The sequence below is a fragment of the Apium graveolens genome, chromosome 9, assembly GCF_009905375.1.
Source record: "Apium graveolens cultivar Ventura chromosome 9, ASM990537v1, whole genome shotgun sequence".
Lineage (NCBI taxonomy): Eukaryota > Viridiplantae > Streptophyta > Magnoliopsida > Apiales > Apiaceae > Apium > Apium graveolens.
This window is the reverse complement of record NC_133655.1, coordinates 15470525-15491778: the sequence shown is the minus strand read 5'-3', so window position 1 is coordinate 15491778 and position 21254 is coordinate 15470525. Positions and strand designations below refer to the sequence as shown.

The window sequence follows — 21254 nt, the reverse complement described above, 5'->3', positions numbered from 1 at the left end:
TGATCATACAAAAGATGCGAACTTTGTCTCATTGGCAAAATGACTAAAGCTTCTTTTACCTAATTAGGTGAAAGGGCCACCGAATAATTAGGACTTATACATAATGATGTATGTGGTCGAATGTTTATGATGGAAAGGGGTGGCTTATACTACTTCATAACATTTACTGATGATTTCAGTAGATATGGATATGTGGTTCTTATGAAGAACAAATCCGATTATTTTGAAATGTTTAAAGAATATAAGGCCGAAGTAGAAAAGCAAACAGGGGAAAATATAAAAGTTTTACGATTAGATCGTGGAGAAGAATACTTAAGCCTCAAATTCAAGAGTTTCTTGAAGGAGTGTGATATTGCATCACAACTTACTCCTTCTGGAACACCTCAATGGAATAGAGATTCTGAGAGGAGAAATCGAACCTTATTGGACATGGTGCGATCGATGATGAGTTAAGTGGATCTTTCAATCAGTTTATGGGGTTATGCTCTAGAAACGACCGCATATATCTTAATCGAGTTTTCAACAGAAGTGGTTCAAAAGGCTCCATATGAGATATGGACCGAGAAACGTCATAGCATGTCATTTATGAAAATTTGGAGACGTGAAGCGTTTGTGAAACGTTTAGCCTCTGACAAGCTTGGACCAAAATTAAATGGATGCTATTTTGTGGGATACCCAAGTGAGACTAATGGGTATAGTTTTTATAATCCTTCTGAGAATAAAGTGTTTCCTGCTCGAACCGCTTTATTTCTTGGGGGAGAACTACTTTTTTAGAAAACCAGTGGGAGGATAATACATCTCGAAGAAGATCGAGAACCACATGATAATATTGAACCAGAGTTGGAACAAGATCAGGATGTACATAAAAATTTTGAAAGTAATCATGTTCAGGAAACACAGGTTGTTTGTAGATCTAGTAGGATTCACCATGAGCCCGGGATAAATTATGGATTTCTCTTGACTCAAGATGGTGATGTGATGCTTACGGATAATTATGAGCCTCTCACCTACCAAGATGCTATGAACAGTCCAGACTCTGAGAGATGGATGGAGGCCATGAAATCCGAGATGGAATCCATATATCAAAATAAAGTATTGACTTTAGTTGATCCACCTAAAGGGGTAAAACCTATAGGGTGCAAGTGGGTTTTTAAGAAGAAAATTGACATGGATTATAAAGTACGGACATAAAAACATGACTAGTGAAAAAGGTTTCAAATAAATTCTTGGTATAAAGTTTGATGAGACTTTTTCACCAGTTATTGTGGTCAAGTCCATCAGGATTTTTCTAGGAATAGCTGCTTACTTTGACTATGAGATTTGGCAAATGGATGTCAAAACCGCTTTCTTATATGGGAGCCTTGAAAAGGATGTATATATGATACAACCTGAGGGTTTTGTCGATCCAAAGTTTGCTAAGATGGTCTGTAATTTTCTTCTATCTATTTATAGATTGAAGCAAGCCTCAATGAGACGGATATTCATTTTGAAAAAATGGTCAAAGAGTTTGGCTTTTTCAAAAAGAAGATGAACCATGTGTTTGCAAGAAGGTTAATGGGAGCCATGTGACATTCCTAGTATTATATGTAGATGGCATATAATAAAAGAAGAATGATATACATTCTCTACAGGCAGTTAAGACTTGGTCGAGAAATAGTTTCTCGATAAAAGACTTAGGCGATATTTCCTATATATTAGGGATTAAGATCTATAGAGATAGATTGAAGAGGTTAATCGACCTAGTCGGAGTACATATATTGATAAAGTATTGCATCATTTTAGGATAGTGATCTTAAAAGATAATTTCCCCCTAAATCATTAGATGATAAGGGCCATTTGAGAAAGTTCCATATGCTTCAGCAATTGGATCTATAATGTGTACAATGATATGTATTTATCCTGATGTTTCGTAGCTTTGAGCATGGCGAGCAGATACCTGTATAATCTAGGTGAGGGTCACTGGATAGTTTTCAAGAATATTCTTAAGTACTTAAAGTGGAATTAAGATTTATTTTTTGGTGTATGGAGAAGATAGGGAACTATCTGTAAAGGGTTATACTGATGCTAGTTTCTGAACCTAATTTTTGGACAGGCACGGATGATTATGTGTTTATGTCTGCTTTGTGTTTTGTCTAAATATAAGTGATGTTAGCTAGAATAGTTCACGGCAAGAACATTGATGATTCTATAATGGAATCCAAATATATTGATGCTTTTGAAACAGCCAAGAATGCTGTTTATACATGTCCTTAGGCGATATCACCTTATTAATGAGATTAATGATTAAGGAGATATAAATGTAAAGTGCATAGTAATGATAATGTTGCAGACCCACTGCCTAAGGTTTTGTCACATCATAAGCACGATGGTAATACTAGATCCATGAGTATTAGATAAATGGGTGATTGGCTCTAGTGCAAGTGGGAGATTGTTAGTGTTTGTGTCCTAGAGACAATACTATGATGTTTTAGTTTAAGACATTTGGATTATTGATATTTATGTTCTATCGATTATTCCTTTTATAATTTATTAATTCTTAATTTATTAATTCTTAAAGCTTCTTTAAGGTAAAGATTCTTTATCTATTTCGCATGGATCCTGTGTAGGGTTTCGATTTTATTCTGGTTTTAATTTAATTTTACATCATTTCTATTGCGTTTATGTGCTCGAAACCCTTCACGGACACCGCGAATGCTGATCTTTTGGCTCTATAGAATTAAAATCATACACTAAAATAAATATTAGATAAATAATAGTTCTCTCGATACAATGGTAATGAATCGACAGTTAATAAGGTGACAGCCTGTATAAACATCAGAAGCTTCACCGACCATTAATACAAATATGTTGTTAGTTAAAAACATATATACTTGGTTTGTCGACGTCTATTAAGAACATCATCAATTATACATACGAACTCTAGTGACCCAAGGAATAATTTAGAAAGTACTTCAAAGCAAGACGCGGTGCCAAATATGCCCCTAACAAGGATGAATTTCAAAGTTACATTTTCCCGCGTGACAATGACAAATGATCGCTTCATTAGCATGCACTATGACCTGTTATTTTCCTGCACCAAGCCGCAACACATTTCAGACTATTATATAATAAATTTACTAGTTGATGATGTACTAAATAACAATAGCAACAAAAATTAAACAAAATTAGATATTTTTCGTATACTTAATCCATTTACGACCAGGCCTCGTCGGCTTTGAACAATAGAGATGTAGTGTTAGGAATATGTTATGTACTTGATGATAAGTTAAACAAAACACTTAGTATATTTAATTCAGTGATTTTGTAGCCTTCAACGGATGATCACTTTCAATATCTGTTGAAAGGGTAGCTTATACATTAATAAGTTTAGTAGCACATTTCTGCATATTGTGATGCCTTAAAGAACTAGATGTTGTAGAATGTTTTAAGTCATGTTGTTGACTAGATTGATATGCAAGATAGGTCGATAAAATGTAAATATTAGATGCCTTGTAATCATGTATAAATGAAATGGAGTCAACTACCGTGAAGATAGCCTCAACGGATGTTCCACAAGGCTTCAACGGATAATCAACTAATGTCTCAACGGATGATCCAATAAAGCTTCAACGGATGATCCCACTGAGTTTCAACGGATGAAAAAATTCAAAAGAGTAGTTGATAGTGACTTGACAGTCACATGCATTGATTGTATGCAAAAGGAATGTGGAAGCCTATTATCAGGTTTTAGAGAACAAAGAAGCATTTCCATGCTAAACTGAAGATATTCAAAGATGTTGGATTGAGAAATGAAGGAGCATGAAATCAGACTAGAAATATTTTGTCTTATTTGTTTGTCATTTTATCATGTAACTTGGTGATATATAAACCAAGTGTAGCAAGTAGAACAGTATCCAAGTTAGTAAGCAATTACTAGAGAAATAGATAAAGCTACATCTGTAAAGAATTTCTTTGTTCTTTGTAAGTTCAACTTGTAAGCAGCTGCGTGCAAACATCGCATCACAAAGTTCTCATATTAATATATATCTCTGGTGGATAAATTAAATCCATCAGAAAGTTTTTAAATACTTGTATTTGATTACTTTGTGTTTGATTTCTTCAATACTTTCATTCCGCACTTTAGCCAAATCAAACACTGATATACATTCATAGGAGAACAATTCTTAAAATTTAAAAAGTAGCCAGAATTACATTTAGCCCCCCTTCTGTAATTCTTTGTTAGATTGTTTGGGAATAACAATTGGTATCAGACCAAGCTCTTGAAGTACAAAGAGTTTAAAGATCACAACAACTAACAAGATGAACATAAAGATGTTGGAGTGAAGATTCCATTTCTGGATAAAGACAATTATCACCACTGGAAGGTGAAAATGCACCTGCATCTTCTTTCTCAAGATGAAGAATATGTGGACTTCATTGAGAAAGGTCCTCATGTTCCTATGAGAGCTGCTACAAGAAATGAGCCATCAATCCCAAAGCCTAGAGCAGAATGGTCTGATCCAGATATTGAACAAGTTCACAAGGATAAGAAGGCCATAAATATTCTGTTTAATGGTATTGATGGTGATATGTTTGACAACATTATAAACTGCAAAACTGCTAAGGATGTCTGGGATACTATTCAAGTTATATGTGATGGAACTGAGCAGGTAAGGGAAAATAAAATGTAGCTCTTGATTCAATATGAGCATTTTCATAGTGAAGAAAGTGAGTCACTCACTGACATATTTAGTAGATTTCAAAAACTACTAAATGCTCTAAGGCTGCATGGAAGAGTCTACCAAACAAAAGACTCAAACCTCAAATTCCTTAGATCTCTGCCAAATGAATGGAAGCCTATGACAGTCTCATTAAGAAATTCTTAAGATTACAAGGAATTCACCTTGGACAGATTGTATGGGATTCTAAAGACCTATGAGCTTGAAATAGAGCAAGATGAGAAGCTAGATAAAGGAAGAAAGAAAGGAGGGTCCATTGTATTGGTTGCTGAGCAAGAGAAAGAGAAAGAGATAAATGTTGAAGCTGTGGATTCTGCACCAAATCCTAGAGTTTGTGAAGGCAAGGGAAAAGGACTAGTAGCTGAACATGAAGATCATCTTAGTCAAGATGATATGGATGCCTTAGATGAACACCTAGCTTTTCTATCTAGAAGGTTTTCCAAGCTCAAATTCAAGAAGAATTTTGGAGCAACCAAGCCAAATAGAAACATGGTTGACAAGTCAAAATTCAAATGTTTCAAGTGTAGCTTAAGTGGTCATTTTGCAAGTAATGCAGAAAGCCTGATTCTGACCGAAAGAAGTTTGAGCCTGTGGATTACAAAAAAAAGTATTCTGATTTGCTCAAACAAAAGGAAAGGGCCTTTCTAACTCAAGAAAATGACTGGGCTGCAAATGGATTGGATGAAGATGAGGATACAAGCTATGTCAATCTAGCCTTGATGGCCAAATCAGATGAAGCAGAAGTTAGTTCTTCCAGTAATCAGGTAATAACCATTAATCTAGCACATTTATCTAAAGCTGAGTGTAATGATGCCATAAATGACATGTCTGCTGAATTATATCATCTGTGTGTTACACTCAAATCTCTCACTAAAGAAAACACTAAAATTAAAGAGAACAATCTATTTTTAAGTGAAAGATACAATGTGTTTGAAACTTAATTTGTTGAGTTTGAGAAATTGAAGATAGAATGCAAGACTGCTAAAGAGGAACTAACTGAATCCCTAAATAAAGAGGAGATTTTAAGAAAGCAGCTTGAACGAGAACAAGAAGTATTCAAGGCATGGAAATCATCCAGTGATGTTCATGCTCAAATTACTAAAGTTCAAGGTATAGAATCCTTCTGTGATGAAGCCTGGAAAAAGAGCAAAGAAAAACATAATTCCAACTTGGAAGAAGGACTTTCAACGGATGTGGATTGGACGGATGATGAGTGTTATCCGTTGAATAATTAAAAGAACTATCTGTCGAAAGACAAGGACCCACATTCATTGAGTGAAAGAAAGCTAATTAGCAAATCCCATCTAGCTAAGTTAAATGAGAAATATGGATCAGTTTCTAAGAACTTTGTTCTAGGAGAAACAAGTCAAGTGAAAAAGGATAAGAGAGTCAATGTAGGGCATTTATCAATCAAGCAATTGAATGACAGATTGGAGAAAATTGAGGTTAATGCAGAATCTAAAAGGAAAAACAATAGGAATGTGAAAGTAGAAATTAACAAGCATAACAACTACACACCTCATAAATATGCTCCTAGAAAAGTCTGTGTGAGATGTGGTAGTGTTAATCATTTGTCCGTTAACTGCAAACTTGCTATGCCTGCTCCCATGTCTGCACCTCCTTCATTTCCTAGTATGCCTACTATGCATGTGAATGTTATGCCTGCGCATAATTAGAATGCACAATTTGTTAATATGCCATTTGTACAAAATCCTTATTATACTGCATTTAGTATGCCACAAATGCCATTTAGCATACCTTACTAGAATAACATGTTTGCACATAATATGTCCTTCCATGTTAACCAGCCCGTGCATGATAATTCTGCAATGATGAATGGTTTTGAGGGTTCTACTCAGTTGACTAAGGATGAATCTCAAATACCTAAGTCAAATAAGGACAAGCCTAAGAAACCCAAGAAAAAGGCTAACAAAACAGGACCCAAGGAAACTTGGGTACCAAAATCAACTTGATTTGATTTTGTTGTGTACAGAAAAACAGAAAGAATCTTTGGTATTTGGATAGTGGGTGCTCAAGGCACATGACTGGAGATTCCACCCTGCTCACTGAGTTCAAGGAAAAAGTTGGCCCTAGTATCACTTTTGGAGATGACAGCAAGGGTTATACTGTGGGATATGGCTTGATTTCTAAAGATAATGTCATCATTGAGGAAGTTGCCCTAGTGGATGGACTCAAGCATAATATTTTGACTATCATCCAGCTTTGTGACAAGGGCAACTCGGTAACATTTAATTCTGAAGCCTGTGTTGTGGCCAACAAGAAAAACAACAAAGTGGTTCTCACTGGTGTGAGAAAAGGAAATGTGTATCTAGCTGATTTTAACTCATCAAATGCAGAATCCGTCACTTGTCTCTTCAGCAAGGCAAGTCAAGATGAAAGTTGGCTATGACACAAGAAGCTGTCCTACCTTAACTTCAAGACTAAGAATGAGCTAGTGTTGAAAGATAGTAAGAGGTATTCCTCAAGTAGAATTCTCAAAGAATGGATTATGTGATGCCTTCTAGAAAGGAAAACATATCAAGGCATCATTTAGGAAGAAGCTTGATTCAACAATTGAAGAACCTTTGCAACTACTGCACATGGACTTATTTAGACCAGTCAATGTATTGTCCATCTCAAAGAAAAGATACTGCCTAGTAATTGTAGATGATTTTTCAAAGTTCTCTTGAACATATTTTTTAAAATCCAAAGATGAAGCTAGTGAAATCATCATCAATCACATAAGGCAAGTTAACAATTATCCTGATTTCAAAGTTAGAAGAATCAGGAGTGACAATGGAACTGAGTTCAAGAATTCTTTGATGAGGTTGTTCTGTGAAGAGAATGGGATCATGCATGAGTATTCAGCAGCAAGAACCCCACAACAAAATGGAGTGGTGGAAAGGAAGAACAGATCTCTTATTGAAGTTGCACGAACAATGCTAGAAGAATCAAAGTTACCAACATACTTCTGGGCAGAAGCTGTAAACACTACATGCGACACTCAAAATATTTCTTTGGTTAATCAAGCAAAATGCATGACACCCTACAAATTGTTCAAGAACAGGAAGCCAACATTAAACTTTCTTCATGTTTTTGGCTGTAAATGCTATATCTTAAGAAATCAAACTGATCAACAAGGAAAGTTTGATGCCAAAGCAGATGAAGGTATCTTTGTCGGAGATGTAGTTGGAAAAGCATATAGAGTCTACAATCTCAGAACCAACATTATTATGGAATCAGTACACGTTGTGTTTGATGATAAAAAGATTGAAGGACTGTAAGATGGAGATTTCCATGAAGGCCTCAAATTTGACAATGTTGAGATGATTTGTGAAGATAGTGATGATGAAAGTGATCAATAACCAATATCTAAGCGCAATATAGAAAAGTCTATAACTAATGAAGTACATAATTCAACATCCGTTGAAAGACCAAGTACATCATCCGTCGAAAGACAATCTGCATCATCCGTCGAAAGGCAAAGAACAACATCCGTTGATCCATCAATAGGAGTTGAAAGCCAATTCAGATCACAATCAGAAAGAACCCCAACTTCAAGTTAAAAATCCATAAAGTTAGGGGGAGTTCCTTCTAATCAAAACTCTGTCACACATCAAGACAACAATGAGGCCTCTTCATCTAGAGCTAATCTACCACAAAGGAGGAAATATACAAGAGATCACCCATTTGAATTAATTATTGGTGATGCATCTTAAAGAGTGCAAACAAGAAAAGCAACTCAAGAAGAATGTCTTTACAGTAGCTTTTTATCATATGAAGAACCTAAAAAATAGAAGAAGCTCTATTGAATCCTGATTGGGTTTTAGCTATGCAGGAGGAGCCAAACCAATTTGAAAGGAATAAAGTTTGGAAACTGGTACCCAAACCTAAAGGAAAGAATTCTATTGACACCAAGTGGGTATTCAGAAACAAGATAGATGAAAATGGCATAGTAGTCAGGAACAAAGCTAGATTGGTTGCTAAGGGCTATTGTCAACAAGAAGGAATAGATTTTGATGAGACATTTGCTCCTGTTGCAAGACTTGAAGCCATCAGAATTTTTCTAGCCTATGCAGCCCATGCCAATTTCAAGGTCTATCAAATAAATGTCAAAAGTGCATTTCTAAATGGAGATTTGGAGGAGGAAGTCTATGTCAGTCAGCCTCCTGGTTTTGAAGATCCCAATTTTCCAGATTATGTATACTATCTTTTGAAAGCACTTTATGGACTAAAGCAAACACCTACAGCCTGGTATGACACTTTGTCAAAGTTTCTCTTAGAAAATCATTTCACAAGAGGTACTGTTGATAAAACTTTATTCTATAGAAATGTTAATGGCTCTAGTATACTTGTTCAAGTTTAAGTAGATGATATTATATTTGGCTCTACAGATGAAAAACTTTGCAAAAAGTTTGCCAAATTGATGCAAAGTAAATATGAAATAAGCATGATGGGAGAACTAACTTACTTTCTCGGTTTAAAAGTTAAGCAAGTTAGTGATGGAATATTCATTATTCAAACCAAATATATTTATTATTTTTAAAGAAGTTTGACTTAATGGATTGCACATCTGCAGAAACTCACATGGCCACTGCAACTAAATTGAAGTAAACACTACTGAAAAGTGTGTGGATATTTCAAGCTATAGAGGCATGGTTGGCTCACTTTTATATTTAACAGCCAGCAGGCCAGATATAATGTTTGCTACATGTCTTTGTGCTAGATTTCAGGCTGATCCTAGAGAATCTCATTTAGTAGCTATTAAGAGAATTTTCAGATATCTCAAAGGAATACCAAAACTTGGCATTTGGTATCCTAGAGCATCTGATTTTGATCTAACTGGTTATTCAGATGCAAATTATGCAGGTTGTAAGATTGATAGAAAAAGTACTACACGAACCTGTCAATTTCTAGGAAATAAGCTAGTATCTTGGTTCAGTAAAAAGTAAAATTCAGTTTCTACTTCTACAATTGAAGATGGATATACTGCTGCTGGTAGCTGCTGTGCACAGATTTTATGGATAATAAATCAACTATTGGACTATGGTCTACAGTGAATAAGATTCCTATCTTCTGTGATAACACAAATGCTATTATAATTACTGAAAATCCAGTACAGCATTCAAGTATCAAGCACATTGACATCAAGTACCACTTCATTAAGGAACATGTCATGAATGGTATTGTGGAAATTCATTTTGTACCAAGTGAGACGCAACTTGCAGACATATTTACTAAGCCACTTGATGAATCCACCTTTACTAGGTTGGTAAGTGAATTAGGTATGCTTAATTACTCTTAGTCTATTTTGATGTCTAAACAAATTGTAATGCAGCCAGAGTAAAATTTGATATATCATGTCGAAAGATGAAATTTTAGCTAAGTCAGAATTTACATGTCAACGGATATTAATTATCCATTGAAAATGAATATCCGTTGAAACTAATCATCCGTCGAAGCATAAATTATTACTCTGGGTACTTTATTTTTTATCCGTCGAATTACTTTTAATCTCAGCCGTTAATTATAGGCATTATCCGTTGAATTTACTTACAGCTTGTAAGTATATTTTTGATGGATAATCATTGGAATTTTGACAGTTTTCTTTATTTGTAAACGGCTATTTTGGGCTAATTTGATTGGTTACTTTATTTTCACTTTTTAATTTTTGACAGTTTATTTCTGAGAGAGTATAAAAGCCAATTTCATTTTCACTTTTACTTTTATCTCTCTCAAGCAATTCCTCTAATCTCTCTTCGTCTCCAAAGCAAAAACCTTATTTCTGCAACTACTCTCAATCACAGCAATGGCACCTGTAGTCAAAATCATGTCTCAAACTGGATATGTCTATGAAAAGAACTTCGTAGCTTTGGTGAACAAGAAAATTCCTGTATCTGAAGACTATCACAAAATGATGGACTTCATTCAAAGCTGCAAACTGAGTTATGCTATGCTTGAGTCTCCAATCATCTACTGTGAGGTTGTTGAGGAGATTTGGACTACGGCTATGTTCAACTCCAAGGACAAAACCATTACCTTCACTCGCAAAGGTAAGGGACACTGTATTAACTGTGATGCCATTAAAAAATGCTTTAAATTTCCTAAAAACAACACTCTTGCCCCACACACAGACACTGATATGAGTAACATGCTTGTTTCTATGGGTTATGCTCTTAGTGTCACCAAGTTTGGTGAAATTATGAGACTAGGCTTTAGGAAAGAATGGAGTTTTCTGTGTGATTCTTTTATTAAGGTGTTCTCTGGTAAAGTTAGTAATTTTGATGCTGTAACTTATTCACTTGTTAACATGCTTTATATACATCTTAGTGATAAGTACTTTAATTTCAACACCTCTGTGTTGTATGAAATAGGCATTAAATTAGGGGATATAAGGAAGAGGTCTAAGAATATTTATTTTGCTAGATTCCTTATGATGATAGCTAATTTTGTTTCTGAGAATCTCTCAATTGAGAACCCAACAAACAAGCTAGATTGTTGGGTCCAAGAGAGAAGGGTTATTGCTGATCTTAACAGGTTCAATCACCATAAGGAGGTTCCCTTAATCTACATGTCAATCATGGAGCAGCCTCAGGTAGGTGAGGTAAACACTTCTGTCCCTGCTACTTCTCTACCACAAATTTCTTTGTCAACAACTGTGGCTATGGCGTCTGTTGCAGTGACCAAACAGGTGCCTACCCAAGCCACAAAATCCAGAATTTCAAGATCCAAGTCAAAGGAAACCCCCTCTAGTTTCTCTCAAAAGAAGCTAATTGTAAAATCCACTAAAAACCAAGAGGGGAGTGTGAAGGGAAGTGAGCCTGGTGAGGGATAGGGTGAACATAAAAGAAACCCTAAGAATAAGGATGGAGAGGTGTGTGTAACCCAACATAACCACACTGCAGTTTCCAAACAAACTGTGGTGCTTAATAAAGGTTTAAGCTCATTACTAATTTCATCCTCCCAAAATGATGTTACTATTGAAACAAGCTCTCAACCAAGAGCACATGCCAAAAGGGTTAGGGACACAGACTCACCCTAAACTTACACCAGAAAGAAGAAATCTAAAATACTTGGGGATACACAGGGTGCACATACTATGCAAGCTGTAGTCAAAGACTCAGCTACAACACCTTCTCAAAGTCAGGTTGATATGACTCCCATAAATGTGGAGTCATGACCAAAATCTTTAATTATAGAAGCACCTCACACACAAAACTCACCCACAAACTCTCTGGATGTGGATATGATTCACAGATCAATTTCCGATTCTCCATCTTTAACTCTCATGGAGAAGCCCAAATCTACGGCAAGTGAGCATCATCTTTTAGATGATTTATTGGCTTACTTGTCATTTATTTCTTATTACACTGAGAAATCTGTGCCAAATCTCAAATCAATCACCATAGATTCTTCCACTCCAAACTCTGTCATTTCTACTATCTCGATGAATATTGTTCATCCGTTGACTAGTGATTGTACTTCGACGGATGTGCTTAACAACAGTCATCCGTTGAAACTCTCAACTACTACTTCGATGGATGTTTCTCATCCGTTGACTATCACTGCACCACTTGAAATCTCAACTATTGTTACAAGTGTAGATGATTTAGTAGTTGTACAATCACTCCTGAGATTGAGGGAAGGGAGTGAACAGAGTGAGAGGCTAAGTTGCTCTCAGGCAAAAGGAGAGGAAAAGAGTGAATCTATGCAAGCTACTTCTTCCCGCTTGGAAAAAGTAAGTGAGTGGAGTCCCACCTTAGTAGTGAAGGTGAGGGTGTGAGGGTGGGAAGCCAAGGGGAGCCCATGATGCAAGAAAAGAGAGATCATGAGAGAAAAGCAGGTACAGAATAATGGGAAAAGCCCATTGTTAGTGAGTTAAGGGATGTCAATGAGGCTGAAAAGAAACTGCTATTTCAGCAAGATTATTAAGCTGTTTTAGACTCTGTTTCTTATGAAGCTGAGGCATTTACTCACCCTGTCCCAGCTAATCAAGTTTTGGATGAACAGGACAATGTGGCTACTGAGAGAATTCTCAACTTGATGTACACAACTGCCTCAATACAAAGGGCCAAGGATGCAATCAGTGCTATGCCCTGCACAGCTGGTGATGATTTTGAATATGCTGATGACTCATTTGGGGATGATGGTGAGGATGATGAAGAAGAAGGCATGAATATAGGGGGAGATGCAAATATTCCTTCATGGATGCTGCACAAAGAATGTTCTTACTCACATCTCCAATCCACACTTTTCAAGCTTATTCATGACACCCAAAAAACAATTCAAGCATCAACAAGTGCAAACACCAAAAGTTTACTTAAAGCTCACCTGGAATCTCTTCAACTACACAAGATACAGGCTCTCAATCAAAGTCAAGATGTGGATGCTCTAAAGCAATAAATTTCTAAAGTAAAATAAGACTTTATAGCAAGGTTGGATGCTCGACTCCCTATCCCCACAATGACAGAAATAGCTCAAAATCTAAGGAAGGAAACTGGTTTGACCAGGAAGGTTGAGGCCATGGATTCAAGACTGAAAGATGTAGAGAAATCCATGGCCATATACTCATAAATCAGGAAACTCAAATAGGTCTGCTACAACAGTTGGTGGCTGCACAAACCTCAAACTCTGCTCAACTTAACGCTAACACAAAGGGGGAGAAAGACTCTATCATTCAAGTTAGCCAAGGAGAATCAGCCAGTGAGGGGGAGACATAAATGTCAATATCGGCAAGGTAATAGTTCCAGCAATTGCCTTCACAAAGCCACCAATACTTGACAACATTGATTTAATCAACATAGCAGCAGCTGAATTGCAGCTAAATGAAAAATGGGAGAAGCTTGATAAAAACATCAAGAAGAAATTTGGTCCAATTGAGAAACAAGACAAAGCCTTTTCTCATTTCTCTCAATTGAGACCAATTTCAGCCAATGATATGAGCTTAGGGAATATGGAAAAGGGTCAACCCTCAACAATCAAATCTTCAAAGGCCAATGTGATTTTTCAACCAAAGAGAAATTATCCAAAGAACTCAGACAAAAATCCATTGGACCTGACCTATGAAACTACCAAGCCTGATGAGGAGAAACTGCTCGGAAGGTCTATTGCTTTCTTCAAAGATTCCAGAGATTCAGTGCTAAAGAAAATAATTGCTAAAATCTATAGGAATGGAAAATTAATCTGTGGGGTGGCTGGACATCCACAGTTTGCAGAGGGTAAGAAAGAAGAAAAGGTGAGGCTCAAACAACAACAAAAGCAATCTGTTGTAGATGCCAAGAACCGAGCTAAGAAGCCTGCAACCACAGATTTTGTAGTGCCCACTGTGACTGCTGAGACTCATATTGAAGAAAAGCAAGCAGAACCAAAACAAATTAAGAAAATGAGATGCAAGCTAAAACCAAAGAGGAAGCTGGATTTTGAAGAAGATAAGAATGAGTATATGCCAACCCAATCTACTACCTCAAGTCAAATAGCCATGCCCACAATGGAACAAGCTAAATTCAAGGTTTATCCTGACATGAATTTCCATGGTGAAACCATAATTCCCAAAGATGAACCCATAGATTGGGAAAGCCTGCCACTCCCTGATCTAAACATTCCAATCCTATCCAAGCCAAAGAAGACAAAGAAAAGAGTAATCAAGAAGGTCAATCCTGTCAGACTTCAATCCAAATCATTGGCCAAACCCAAACCAACTGTCAATAAGGGAGATCAACTCTTCATTTGTGACATTAAAGAATTCTCAGACATAAATCTTTATCTGGATGAGCTAGAAGAAGTTAGAGCTATTGATGCTTACAAACATCTTCCAAAAAGATTAGTCTTCAGGTACAAAGGTGGAAGAGAGATGACTTGGCCACTTCACAGAATTCTCAATGAAGGTTATTCTGTTTTGGTGAAGATTTACTCCTCAATAAAGAAGAATTTTGGATTCAACATTATTGCCAAGAAAATGGTACTGAACAAAATTGAGGAGATAATGAACAACAAAAGAAATCCAAATGCACTCCCAAGAGTATTAACAATTCCCTTCACTAGAGACAGAGTGCATTTGAGGCCATACTGGATAATGGAGTTCAAAGATGAAAAATGCATCAGAAGATTCTTCAGATTGGAAGATCAGCTAAAGATTTCAAACAATGAAACTCTCATGGAGATGCAAGAAAAGCTGGATCAAACAAATGAGGATGAATCTGAATTCTACAGGCAACTTCAACACTAGATTGAAGAAAATAATGAGAAGTTGGGTAAGAAGTTCAGACAGTCAAGGAAATAATCTAAATCTGCTCAGTCTAGAGGAGCACCTTGAAAATGACTTGTGAGACTCTCTACAAACCTTCCTCTGTATGTTTGTCAATAAATTGCAGCACTTGTCAATTTTATCTACTATAATTCAGACTGTATTCATAGGGTGTTTTGTTATCATCAAGTTTCTCTTAATTTACGGCTACAATTCCAATAGACATAAATTGGGGGAGATTGTTAGGAATATGTTGTGTACTTGATGATAAGTTAAACAAAACACTGAGTAGATTTAATTCAGTGATTTTGTAGCCTTCAACGGATGATCACTTTCAACATCTGTTAAAAGGGTAGCATATACATTAATAAGTTTAGTAGCACATTTCTGCATATTATAATATCTTAGAGAACTAGATGTTGTAGAATGTTTTAAGTCATGTTGACTATTAGATTGATGTGCAAGATAGGTTGGTAAATTATAAATATTAGATACCTTATAATCTTGTATAAATGAAATGGAGTCAACTGCCATGAAGATAGCCTCAACAGATGTTTCACAAGGCTTCAACGGATAATCAACTAATGTCTCAACGGATGATCACACTGAGTTTCAACGGATGAACAAATTTAAAAGAGCAGTTGATAGTGACTTGACAGTCACATGCGTTGATTGTATGCAGAAGGAATGTGGCTGCCTATTATCAGGTTTAGAGAACAAAGAAGCATTTCCATTTCCATGCTAAACTAAAGATTCAAAGATGCTGGATTGAGAAATGAAGGAGCATGAAATCAGACTAGAAACATTTTGTCTTATTTGTTTACTCCCTCCGTCCCTTTCAATTATTCACATTTTTTAGAGAGTGTCCGACATGCATTTTAAGGTGCATATAAAGTATAGTTCTATATTTTTTTTACAATTTTATTTTTCTAAATTAAAATTAAAACATTCAACTTTTATTCAGAAAAAGAAAATTATAAAAATAAGTTACATAACTATACTTTTTATGCACCTTAAAATGCGTGTTGGACACTTCCCCAGAAATGTAAACAATTGGAAGGGACTGAGGGAGTATCTTTTTATCATGTAACTTGGTGATATATAAACCAAGTGTAGCAAGTAGAACAGTATCCAAGTTAGTAAGCAATTACTAGAGAAATAGATAAAGCTACATCTGTAAAGAATTTCTCTGTTGTTTGTAAGTTCAACTTGTTAGCAGCTGTGTGCAAACAGCGCATCACAGAGTTCTCAGATTAATATATATCTCTGGTGGATAAATTCAATCACCAGAAAGTTTTTAAATACTTGTATTTGATTATTTTGTGTTTGATTTCTTCAATACTTTCATTCCGCACTTTAGCCAAATCAAACACTGATATACATTCATAGTAGAATAGTTCTTAAAATTTAAAAAGTAGCCAGAATTACATTCAACCCCCCTTCTGTAATTCTTTGTTAGATTGTTTGAGAATAACATGTAGTATGCATAAAAAGCTTAGTTATGTAGCATTGGATTATAATTGTTGCAGCTTCATGTTTCAGATATTTGGGAAATCTGGGTATGTGAAGTTTGAAATAGCAATGTAACTAAGGCCTCAAATCAATATAAATAGCTCTTAGTTTAATATGATATATGAATTTCGAATATTGTCTTCTATCTCTATATCCTATTATTTAACCCGCTAGTTTGTTTATGCAAAAGAAAGATCGATTAGAAGAATATATTAGACAAGTAAATACCGGCCAAGGAAACGCAAAGAAGGAACTCATATTTGAGTTGTAGATGGTCTGTATGATCCGAATATATTCAGTTTATAAATTAATTCATTGACTGTTGAAATATATTCTACTACGACTGAACAATTTATAACCCCCAAATTTTAAAAGACAAAAAATAAAAAAAAAATTAGCTGAATTATATTATAGATTTTAATAAAATATTAAATATGTAACATACATGTGACTCCCTTATCTTAGTATTCAGATTCCTATATTAAAAGCTATTCCAACCAAAACCTACATAACCAAATACAAGCATCCACATATTGAGCTCCCCATATTTTGCTCCAATTATTTTGTTAAAAAAAACCTTCACGCATGAGAAGATGCATGAATTCACAATCTTCACAGAATGATTTTAAAGCACCCACTTCAGTACTATTCACTCTACATGTGAGTTGGTCAGATGTGTTTAGTGCACTGGAGTAGGTTTCAGTTAAAACTTAAAATAGTTTTAACTTTCAGTTGCTCCTTTGAGAACGTAGAGTGAATAGGAACACTATTAAAGAATAGGCTTAGGAAGGAATTCTTAATCTTATAAGTATGTAGGCCGTCTATTCACAATTTGTTACTTTACATATATTGGCCTTATAGTACAAATATAGAAGAAGCGATTAAATAATTTCGAGAGCTTTGCTAGTTTGTTGCACTTGCAAAAATACAAAACCTAAATCGATTAAGGAGTTAAACACGAATCACTTGTTTAGTAAACCTATTTACCATTCTAAAAGCACTGGTGTACCTAAGGTTTGAGCATTATTACCTAACCCAACTAAATTCGCATATCCTACAACTGCCCAATTACTCTGTATACAGGTCATGACACAACCATGTAAATACTAAATACCCTCGTAAGTCTATGAAATCATGATGACTGAGGTAAAATAGGCATATCCACAAGGCATTTTAGTATCTCTTCCGAGAGAGATCCCACCAAAACACTACAAACAGTTATTACATAATCAAACCAACAAATGCTACAGTAATGAGTTGCTTGTTAAATATATTAGGAGGACAAGTAAAAATTTTACCGATCAAAAGTTGTAAGTTAGGCTCAATTTTACAGCGGAAGTGATAGCTCCAAAGGCATGTCTTATGACATGTTGTAGTTTTCTAAATAAACACAAAACTAAAAAATATTGTACCTGCACCAAAGTAACAACTCATGTTCAGTACTTCAGTTTAATATGATAAGTTTAACTAATGGGCTAATATATAACATCACCAAAATTAGAACATAATCAAATAGTTTTTGTATTCCTCATCAGTATGTAAAAAGAAATTACCGGTTTTGTAAAGTACGCATATAGTTTTTATAAAAAGCTTATACCTAAAAATGAACAAGCTAGACTACTGTTTAATTAATACTTAGCATTTAAATTACAATTACCGGAAGAAATTGTCCGGTCCTTCTCTCTCAAGTTGAAAGCGTACAATGGCTATTGTCATGCCCATGGTCTTCCATTTTTCTTTTAATTTTGATTGGTGGTTTTTGTAACCTTTTTTTTGCAAGGCTTAGTATCAGTGACTTAGATGATGTGGATATGAACCAAAACTTTGTAAAGAAACCTAAAACAAGATGTACGCATAATGTTCCAAACCACAAACATATCTATTTTTTGGAATTTATTGATGGATAGCGATTATTGTATATATACAAATCGAACCATATGTAGGTAATGATTGCTATATTAATCCTTATAATTATATGTGCTTTATATTGTAATTGAAAGTATAATAATGGCGATAACATATGAATAGGAATGGCAAGAGAGTGGTATGATTTAAAGAGAAAGTGAAAACATAACTTGGCTTGTAATTGAGGTAAAAAGCTATGATGACATTCTTTTGTACTGGGATCGTAATATATAAAGCAGTAAAACTTCTGGACCACTCCGTGTGTATGGCTAGATAACTTTCAGTATCTGCAAGAGGCAATAAATTAAAATGATTCAATGATTGTTTATTTTTTACACCGCATTGATATATATGCAGAAACATGAGGTTATAATGACTAATTAAACCAAAAGATGCAAAAGTAAAACATGCAATTATGTAAATTTATATCAAACAATATTTGGGTAGTTAACATTGACTTCATTTTTCTATATCCTTTTATTTTAGTTGTAGACATCTCTCTCCAATAAAAGGTGTAGAAAACGGTTATGAGTGTAACGAAACACGATATGCATGATATAAGGATGTGGCATAGTTGTAAATTTTCAAAGAATAGGCGCAATTAGTAATTTCATAAGGAGTTCTTATTAGGCTCAAAATGCCCTTGTTTTTATCCCTATTCTCCTACTATATATTGAAGAATCAAAGGATTGGGCATCTTTTATTCAGTTATAGAATCTACCTCTATAGTACAACTTATAGAATGACCACGAATAGATAAGTTCACATGAATCCTACTCAATGACGACGAATCTCTATCTACACAACCTTGCTACATATTTAGAACATGAGTTGATAATGACTAATTAAACCAAAAGATGCAGAAGTAAATCATGCAATTATGTAAATTTATATAAAATAATATTTGGGTAGTTATTTTTGACTTCATTTTTCTATATCCTTTTATGTTATTTATTTTGCTCCATATGCGCGTATTTTAACAAATAATGAATGCAGTAATAACTTTGTCTTTGGAATAAAACAAATATATTGTCTCATAAATAGCTTCATTAGTGATGCTATTCCTGAAGCTCGCTAATCAATACGACAAATCTTAAAAGCACGTAAAGAAACTGATGGCTTAAGCACAAAAGTTTATGTTACTCAATTCCGGAAATAATCAGAGTTTTAAAATTTCTAGAAAGATTTTTCTTTTTTACCTAAATAAAAAACATACTTTAAATAACATACTGCAATAAAAAAAAGTTGTCCCAACCATTTGTAGCCTAAAGGGATTTTTTTTAAAAAAAACTAAAAAGCCGATGTTGTGACAATAAGTTCACAAGTCCATTTGCCAACACATAAATGTAAATTGCCAATGTCTGAGTTAGAAATGTTAAATGCCACTATGCAGCTTATACTTAAGCATATTATGCCATCTTCAAGAAAGTACTCAGAAAAATATTGAATAGAAGCTCAAAATTTATTGCTCCTAATAGGTCATAAAAATTTGGAAGAGTTGAGTCGATATATATATAAACCAATAATTCACACTAAACTTATCCACATTTAAGCACTCATAACACAAAATTAGCTAAATAGATAAATTAAACTCCATATTGCAAAATATTGTACATGTATTTGCCATCCAAATGTAAGTCTAACATGAAAGAAAATAATATTTAGAACATCCCTCAAAAATGGTTAAAGAATAAAAATATTAAAAAGGAAAAGGCTTAGGGAAGAGAGATTAATTAAAGTTACCACAAATCTTAATGGGAGTTTCGAGAAAGATGCGCAATGCTTTTAGGACCTATATTTTATTAGCTTCTATGCCCTAAAATTTAGTTAGCTATGGACACATGCATGACATGTATAGGCCCAACCTGATGAACCCGTCTTTTGAAGTAGGGGGTGTAACTTGTAATATAAAATTATACTAAATGACTTCTCTTACAACGCTTTTTTTAGAAGGGTAACACTCAAAGGGTAGTACAATATATATTTATGTCACATTTAAGGATTAGAGGTCCATCATCATTAAAAAATGAAACCAATCTCAATTTATACATACCACCATGAACGCACTACCTCCTGCAGCAAATATCGGTGGCATGTCTGTTAGGTCACACACACACTGTAGAGGGGGTGAATACAGTGTATAGTACACTCAAATCGATCTTTAAGAACTTAAGTAACAGAAAACAAACTTTATTGAAACAATAAACTCTGTTACAGTATGGAACTGTTGCCTCTCAGTGATGAACAAATATCACGAGAGCTGCAAGGGTTACAATGAATAATCTTTTCTAATAATGATAACACTTATAGTGTAAACCCTATGTCTGTGTTTATATACTACACAGTTACAAGATAATCACTAATTGATATGGAATATAATTCTGCTTCTTAAAATATATCAATCAGATATCTTTTCTTCCAAGTATTCCATTCTTCATGAAATTCCTTCTTCATGCATATCTCTTCTTATGTTTATCTCGATCTTCTTTCCTTTAATCAGCTACTTTCCTTATCTGATTGTCCTTCAGCACTTAAGTTCTGATATCTATCTTCTGATGATTATCTCCTGATAATATAAGTACTGATATCCTTAAGTCCTGACTTCCAGTATAAGTACTGATCAACAGTTAAGTACTGATTTATCCTGTTCACGTAAGATCTGAAAGCTAAACATAAAACATATTAGCCATGACATTATCAAATATATATAACAATCTCCCCTAACTTGTAAATTAACAAAATATACAAGTTTAACAGATATTTGATGATGTCAAAAACATTAAGTACAAATGCATGAGAAATAGATTATATAACTACAACTTACAGTCCTTAAAGTTTTTACCAATTTCAACTTCTGATAACAACTTTAATCTGTA

At 34.7% G+C, this 21254-nt stretch overlaps 1 long non-coding RNA gene across 1 annotated transcript; it reads right to left on the bottom strand.

Moving 5' to 3' along the window:
• Nucleotides 1-2888: 2888 nt before the first annotated feature.
• On the bottom strand, nucleotides 2889-20477 carry LOC141683464 (uncharacterized). Its single transcript, XR_012560306.1, has 4 exons — nucleotides 20449-20477; nucleotides 18549-18665; nucleotides 17772-17885; nucleotides 2889-3070 (listed from the first exon to the last, which is right to left on the bottom strand). It is a non-coding gene; the product is annotated as an uncharacterized LOC141683464 (long non-coding RNA).
• Nucleotides 20478-21254: the final 777 nt, after the last annotated feature.